General features: G+C 47.5%; 1 long non-coding RNA gene across 1 annotated transcript; it reads right to left on the bottom strand.

Annotated features, from left to right (window-relative positions):
• Positions 1–1,294: 1,294 nt before the first annotated feature.
• On the bottom strand, positions 1,295–3,547 carry LOC121072489. Its single transcript, XR_005821263.1, has 3 exons — positions 3,345–3,547; positions 2,465–2,546; positions 1,295–1,656 (listed from the first exon to the last, which is right to left on the bottom strand). It is a non-coding gene; the product is annotated as an uncharacterized LOC121072489 (long non-coding RNA).
• Positions 3,548–8,127: the final 4,580 nt, after the last annotated feature.

Raw genomic sequence — 8,127 nt, 5'->3', positions numbered from 1 at the left:
AGGTACCAGAGGAAGGACTTGTGGAGCAAGGAGCATTCTTGTCATTTTAAAAGCAAAAAGACCGATCCTGCAGGTTATCAAAGCAGGCGAAGGCAGCACAGATGGGTTGTTGCATCCCAAAGAGGTGACAGTAGATGTTGGCACAGCACGGGAGCAGCAGGCTGCAGGAGGAGGCAAAATGCTGGTTCCCTTGAAGTCAGTGCTGAATTTCCCCTTGGCAAACTCAGGACTTTGCAGACCTGCTGACAGCAAAGGTCAGGACGCATCTGGAGCCTGTCTGATGGCATCCCATCCCCAGCTTGTTTGCAATATTAATTAGGGATGTGAGCCCAACGTGTTTTCCAGCTCTGTGGCTCCCATTTGCCATGCGGGAAAGAGCTGGGATGAGAAGTGAATTGCTCAGTGCAAGGTGTCTGAAACAGGTTCCTTGTCATTTCTGCTTCTGACAACACTCCTCTCTTACTCAGACCTGTCTTGGGTGATGCTGTGCAGCCCATTGCTCAAAAAGCTGGCCGGCAGGCTGCTGTCCCACCTGGGGAGCCTCCAGGCCAATTTCAATCAAATCTGACACAAGTATGGCAATTCCGAGGATAAGTATGTCGTGGCAGAAGTTTATATCAAGTGACATCTGTGTTGAGAGGAAAGATCCTGTAAATGTCTCAGTGAGGAAAAAAAATGCGTGAGAAGCTCATACCTTATTAAACATCAGAAAGCCCATGCTGGGAGAGAGATAAAAGTCCATGAAGTGAGAAAAGCATCAATCAGACCTTGCAGTCAACCTCGGGTGCTTCAGAAGCATCCTGTGCTCATCCAGCTAGCAAGTGTGCAACTTTCCACTGGTGGTGGAATCGTGTTGTGTCATTGCTGGCATTTCCTTTTTTAAATAAAAAGATACACTAAGTGAAATCTCACTGCATCATCCCATCGTTAGTGCCTGTGGTGAGAAATTCCTGGGGCTGGCAGCTCACGGATGGGGCTTCAGCAGCTGAAATAAATTCTCTGCTGTGGTAAGGGTGAAATACAGAGCGGTGATAAAAGCCTCAAATCCATTGCCGAATGAGATTTTTTGAGACTTTGAGGAATAGAGCAAGCAAGAAAACAAGCCAGGATTTTCCCCTGTGCAGGCAGGAGTGTCTCAAATGCAGCGGAAAGCGCCATCAATAATTGAGCGAGAAGGCAAGCCGCTCTGAGCTTTACAGAGCGCAGGCTGAGCATCCACTATTTATTTTCAGGCCTTAAATAATGTATCTGAAAATGCTTCTAACTGGATGTATTAAGGCAAACAAATTTATGTCATGAAAAGTTAATTGGCAAGAGCATCTTTGAAGGAAAATCCGGAGTCACAAAAATACCCCTCAGCTCATCAACACCTTGGTCCCATTTCTCCTCTTAAGTTTGGGGGCATTTCTATAATTTCTAATTAAGGAGTCATTCATTATCAATTAGCCCGTGTAAGTGGATTTCATTCTTGCTGCTGTGCTCTCCAAGTTAAATCACTTAAGCCCCAGCATTTCCTCCTGGCTGCTGCACCGCCAGCTGCCAGCGAACCGGGGCGGTGCCAGGACTGGGGTCAGGCACCAGTTTCCTACATGAGTTTGGTCGAATTGTTCATCTCCACGGGTTAGCTCACTCGGCAGACGTGTAGCAGACGTGTAGCTACCACAGGCAAATAGAAAATAAATAAATAAATAAATAAATAAAATAAGTAAATAAATAAATAAATAAATACTAAAAAAGAATTGAATAGAATAACAGAATCCTTTAGGTTGGGAAATACCCTTAAGATCACCAAGTCCAACCATCACCTAACACTGCCAAGTCCTACCACTAAACCATGTCCCTCGGTGCCACATCCACATCTCCCTTAAACACCTCAGGGACAGGGACTCCTCCACCTCCCCACACTGAAATCACCCAGTTTCCAGACACGTGGGATGGGCTGGAGGTGGTGGAGTGAAGATGACCCACCTTTATCTACTGGTGGTAGATAAAGTATCTGCTGTTAAATCCCTGATTACTGTAATGCTGGTGTGTTTCCTGCCCACCTCATCCTTAACACCCCATGTTGGGCATGAGAAACCCCCAGTCGGCCCTGGGGACACATCCTTGATCCTGGAAGAGACACAAGCCCTACCACCCACTGGGGCAGGGCTGAGGCTCCCCCTGCCACCTCCCCATCCCAGCCCCTGCCCATGGGGTGCCCCCCAAGGGGCTCAGTGTGAGCTGCCTGCATCAGGCTTCTCCTTATGGAACCGAGCAGATAAGATAAGAGAGGTTCACAACCTCTCATCACAGGATGAGATTTCTCATCTCCAGCAAGGCTGCCCCGTCTCTGACATTTATTTGCTGCTATATCTCACATCTAGCAGCAGATGAATTGCCTCCGCTGGGATTCTGAGGCAGTCAGATCAGAGGAAATTAGGTTTGATAGCTTTGTGATAGAAACGTCTTGGGACAAACTCACCCCTGGGGTCAGCAGAGCTGCTGTAGGGCCGGATTTGGCGCTGGCTGGGTGGCTGGCCGAATACAAACCAGTAATGAAAAGCCTGGAAACAGAATAACTTGCTTTGGCATGGAATGGAATGGAACGGAACGGAACGGAACGGAACAGAACAGAACAAAACAGAATAGAACAGAATAGAATAGAATAGTATAGAAATAGGGAACATTAATCAAAGAAAGCCTCCTGCTGGGGCTGTTAGCACCATTGCAGAGATTCACACCTTCCCAGGGCTCAGCAACACGCAAGGACCAGCCTTGGCAGAGGGGTGCCTGCAGCTCTTCTCTTTGGTCTGGCTCTTTCAGAGGGGAAAGTAGATGGTAAATAAACATTTATAGGACAAACTGCTTGGTTCTCCTTGATGGCTCTGTCTTCACGCCTCATGAAAGCCACAGCTGAGCAGGAAAGGAGGCATCACGTCTGTGAAGTGTGTTCATTATTTAGCAGGAGGTACTTAAAGAATTAAAAATGTACGCTAAAACGTTTGGTTTCCCTGCAGGTGGCTCGCCTGCCTGAGCAGAGGCAGATGGCTCTTTTTGTGCATCTCAGCTTTTCAGCACATGGACAGCTTTAGGTAGGACTGCACCAGTGATGTGAAAAGCCTGTATCCTCCATGCCCACATCTCCCACCCTAGGTGGGTAACTTCGTGCAGCGGTGTTGGAAAAAATGCTGTGGCTGCTGTAGCAGCTGTCATGAGACAGGTTACGGCAAATGTTTCTGCAATTCAGTCTTCATTTGGAAGGAAAACACCATTTTGAAAGTATATCACAAATTACGTGCTAACACCATAAAACTTCAGAAAAGCATAAATCTGATAGGAAAATTGTTACAAAAATACTGTACCTTTTTTCTCATTTTCAAGGCCAAATTTCATTCCCAGTTTTGCTGTCCATAACGCACTCATGCTGACTACATTAAAATTTCCTGTAAATCATTCCTAAAGTCAGAAGCTTGCCGGTTTGCATGCAGATAAATGGCATGTTTCACTTCGCTATTGTGCTATTTATTTGTTTCAGACTGTGTGAAAAGTCAAGCCTGTCTTACTCAAAATCAACAAGAGGAAAATGGGTAATAGGAAAGGGAAGTTTAGACCTGAGCCATTCTGTAATTAGTACAGTAAGGGCTCATGAGCTTTTAGAATATGATCGTTAAAACATATATAAAAATAAATTTAATATCTAAATCATATATATTGATGTACATAATGTACTAAAAACCCTGTGTGTGTATATATAAATATATGCACTTTAAAGCCTGTTACTCCCTCCCTCTCTCCCAGCAAACCCAACAGTAGAGATTAGGTTTTGGGGCCAATCCAAGCACTTTCATCTGCTTCTATTTACACTGCTGAAAAGCCCAGCAGTCCGAGGTCGCAGCCCAGACATGTTGGGAGCTGCACATATTTTGGCCAAAGGCATTCTCTGTCAGATCGTGACCTTCCAGCCAGACAGGACAGAATCCCTGATTTTCTGCAAGACCGCTCAGCTCCTCGTTCCACCTCCAGGCATTTCAGAGGATGGAGCAAGAAAACTTGTGGTAATTGTGTGATAAGACCACAACAGTCAGAGACCGACTGGGTTTTGAAGCTGAGAAGTTTGCTCCCTCCCAGCTGCCAGCTCGACTCCTTTCAGCAGCTGGCTTTTGCTCCTCAGGGTCACCAGCTACCCTCTAGGAGCTCAGCCGGTGAGTCCAGCAACTCCTGGGGGATTTGCCAGCCCCGAAAAGGAGCTATGACCCTCCTTGGACAGGAGAGGATGGGATGTCCCTTCCAAACCTGACAAATGTCACGGTCCGCTTTCAGGTGACCTTACCAGGTGTGAGCCACCTGCTTGCAAACTGTTTGCCTTTGCTCAGTCATGAAAAAAGGAATTCAGCTCCATATTTCACATCCCTAATCACCACATCTTGCTTGAGTGGCATTTTCATTAATCCCAAGGTTTTGTGAAACGGTCTCAAGAGACAGCTGTCAGAGCTGTCAGACTCTCTGTGTCCCCTCAGTAGCAAGCAGCCTTCCTCCTGCTGCAGCGTCTGCTGCGCCAGCCACTGCTCAGCAGCAAATTTGGGTCATTCAGTGGCAATCACTTATTTTAAGGCATAGATGCAATCACCTTTGCTGATTAGCAGCATGCTTCACTGGACTTTCGAACTAATTTGACATTAGTGTTCACGTCACTATCCACTATCCACAAAACTGCTGGCTCTTTGCTGGTCAGATGTGTTATCTCATTTGCTGTCTGAGTGCATCAAACTCTGCAGAATTTCACCCAAAGCATTCCTTCTTAAGGGCTGGGTGTTTTCCATGATTACGTTTTGAATGTATGGCCTGGACAATCTGATTTGCTGTGCTTTTGGCCACTTTGAGAAGCACAGGTCGTGCTGTGTCTCCTTCGAGGTGTCTGCATGCTGTTACTGGGATTGCCCTCGTCTTGTCTTGCTTCTGCGGCTGCTGCAGAGCTCCAGTGCATCACCCATGCTCTCTCCGTCTCTCAGAAGGCAGTGGGCCCACAAAACTCTACTTATTTCACAAAATATGGGGAGAGATGTCATGAGGCAGCTCTAAATTGGAGCAACTTCAACAGCTGGCATTTGCCAGTGGAAGTGAGTGATGTCCAAGGACTTCTGTGCACAAAGCCTATGTGCCTAATCCCCTCTATTGAAAAGGAAGCTTTTTGGAATAAATAATGAATAGAATAGAATAGAATAGAATAGAATAGAATAGAATAGAATAGAATAGAATAGAATAGAATAGAATAGGAAATAGGATAGCATGGGATGGGATGGGATGGGATGGGATGGGATGAAATAGGATAGGATAGGATAGGATAGGATAGGATAGGATAGGATAGGAAATAGGATAGGATAGTTCAGCTGGAAGGGGCCTAACAAAGATCATCAAGTCCAACTGCAAGTGGACTTCTATGTGGCTGCACTTCAGAAAGGTGCGAGGTCCCCCCCTGTCCTTTCAGCCCCCCAAGCCCATCCCAACAGCAGGAGCCAAGCAAAGACGAGGTCCCACCACACAGGGTGTGTGCCTGCAGGAGAGCACAGTGCCCTCCTTGGTGGGGCAGCTGCCATGCCCTGCTATGAAGGAGGCAGTGCTCACACACCAGACAGGCTTTTCCAAAGCTGCTCTAAGCCTCTTAGAAGTGCAAATCCCATTCACACCTTCCTTCCCCCCCTGTGCATTGTATTTACCAGTGCAGGGATCCATTTACTCCAGCCTGGACTAAACCACGTGGCTGTTTATTCCTGCTCCAGAATAAGCCCCTTTCCTCCAGCACAGCATAATGTCATCCCACAGACAGGGATTTGCAGTGTACAGAAGTGAGCAAGACATCTGTGTTGGAGCAGAGACTCCAGTCTCATGCTCCTACAACTCAGCCAAGTGCTGTGTTCCTTTCCTTGCTGTTCCCAGAGACCACAGGGAGCCTGAAATAAGCAGCAGCACTTTGGTATCCCAAGATGTTTCACCCCCAAACACAGTTCCTTTCATGCAACACGTCCAAACCACAGGGCATACAGAGGACAACTCCATCCTTGGAGTGGCTATCATGGTTTTTAGATGTTGCATGTACACTTGTGGGCATTCACAGCCAAAAGGATCATGATAAAGGTGCCTGCAGCATCTTTGCTTCGCAGGATTGCCCTGGCCACTCATCTCTGCAGAGTTATGTGTGTCTTTGGCAAGGGGACAGATTTGTCTGCATTTGTTTCCCTGCCTGCTCACAAACAGTCTGTGGATCCTCTGGAAGTTAGGTCCACTAGGACCAAGGGCAAGTGCAAGCAAACAGTCTCGTGCTCCCCATTGAGAGTCTGTTACTCTGGAGGTTTAGTGCAAATGTCCATTTGTTTTTAAAGTCAGTTGCTGCAGGAGCATCATTTCATTAAATGTCTTCCTCTGGGACTTCTTCCTCCATCAGTGGCAGGGAGGAATCACAGAGGAGGGAGGGGGTTTGCCATCTCCCTCTCTGCTATGGTACTGTCCTTCCCCATGGGGACAAAATGCCTTTCTGATTAGCTGAAGGACAATTTTCAGTTTATAAACATTTACTTTTCTCCTCGTGGTCCCTGCAATTGTGCACGTACATTGTTGAATATATGTGGGTGGCCAGAGGAATGCAGAAGAAATTACAGTGGGGACTCGGGATCAAGAAAACTCATTAATTCTTGGCCACTGTACAACTGTGCAATCTGGATGTTTTTTCATTCAATTTAATCTAATCTGGATTGCATATGATGCTTCCAAGGTGGCAGGGGAAGATCATGAACAGCCATTTTTCCAACTTTGTTGATAAATGATACGGCCCCACTGACTTTCCTAGCCTTCCCTCAAGTTGCTCTGTACCAGCCCCTAAAATGGTAGAAAATAGAAACACAACCTCAGAAAGGAAAGATGTAGGACTGCAGCAGGGGATGGTGTGTGCCAGCTCCTGGTGCATGCAGACCAAAGAAAAGCACCCTCTGGAGCAACCAGATGGGTACCACTAGGAACAGTTTTGTTTCTGTTTTCTTGTTTTCTCCAGTACCTCCAAGGCATCACAAGGTGATGCTGGCTAAGCCTGGTATCACAGTACAAAATATCCAAGGCAGTTTTGCCTCTGGCAGTCCTGCATTGCAGCACCCGGTGCTGTGGGTTGTCTTTCTTTCCTCCCCCTTCCCTCTTGTCACAGTTGGGAAAAGGGATTCAGAGGAGGAAATGCAAGCAGCAAACGCTGTCACCACCAGCACCAGCACAGGAACCTGCTGACCCCCCAGCCTGAGCATCCCCATCCTGCACGGAGCCTGAAGCGGGGGGTGAGGGGTGAAGTGGGATGGGGAAGCCAAACTCTCCTTGCTGTAGGAAAGACAAAAACCTCCCAAACAGCAAAGCCCCAGGAGCTCCCAAACAGCAAAGCCCCACAGCTTTGAGAAGACGAGTGAGAGGAGGGGCACGTTCAAATTGTTCCCACTCATTTACCATCCCTCCATTGATTCTCTGTCCATCCCTGCATTCCCTGGATACCACAGGCTCATTAGGCTGCTGAGACCTTAAATACCTAAAGCTAGTTAGAGCCAGAACAAACACAAAGACCCTTTTGGGACCTCTTCATACATGTCAGGAAAGGATCTAAGGCATCAATCTGCTGTTTTGTCCTTGCCAGGGGACCCTTCCCTGCAGGCTTCAGGTCGCACACGTCCTGCAGAGCACGCTGTGCCAGGACTTGCCTCCTGCAGCCTGGGCCTGGCAGGGGCTGGGAGGAAGGGCACGAGGAAGAAGAGGTTTTGCTGTGCTGAATGGAGATGTTATCCTGTCTGCTCTGGCCTCCTCTTCCTCAGAGGTTTTTGGGTGCTTTGTATCTAAAAGGAGTGGAGTAATCAAATGTTCCTCAGACTGTACTAACTGGAAAAGGACAGAGCAGATTCAAAAACCATGGAGAAAGGAGCCAACAGCAGCCGTATCTTAAGTATTGTTTCTCAGCAACTCCCTTTATAATGCTAATATCCTGTGGAAAATAAGTGCCAAGAAATTGCTCGCATTCCACCCTACAACAACAAACCCACAAGCGCCAACCCCCCGACCCCATGTGCCTATCCCGAGCCAGGGCACAGCCAGCTCTTGCTTTCAGACTGTTGGTTCTGCTGGGGG

This window comes from Cygnus olor, chromosome 6, assembly GCF_009769625.2.
Source record: "Cygnus olor isolate bCygOlo1 chromosome 6, bCygOlo1.pri.v2, whole genome shotgun sequence".
Lineage (NCBI taxonomy): Eukaryota > Metazoa > Chordata > Aves > Anseriformes > Anatidae > Cygnus > Cygnus olor.
This window is presented reverse-complemented; position numbering and strand designations above follow the sequence as displayed.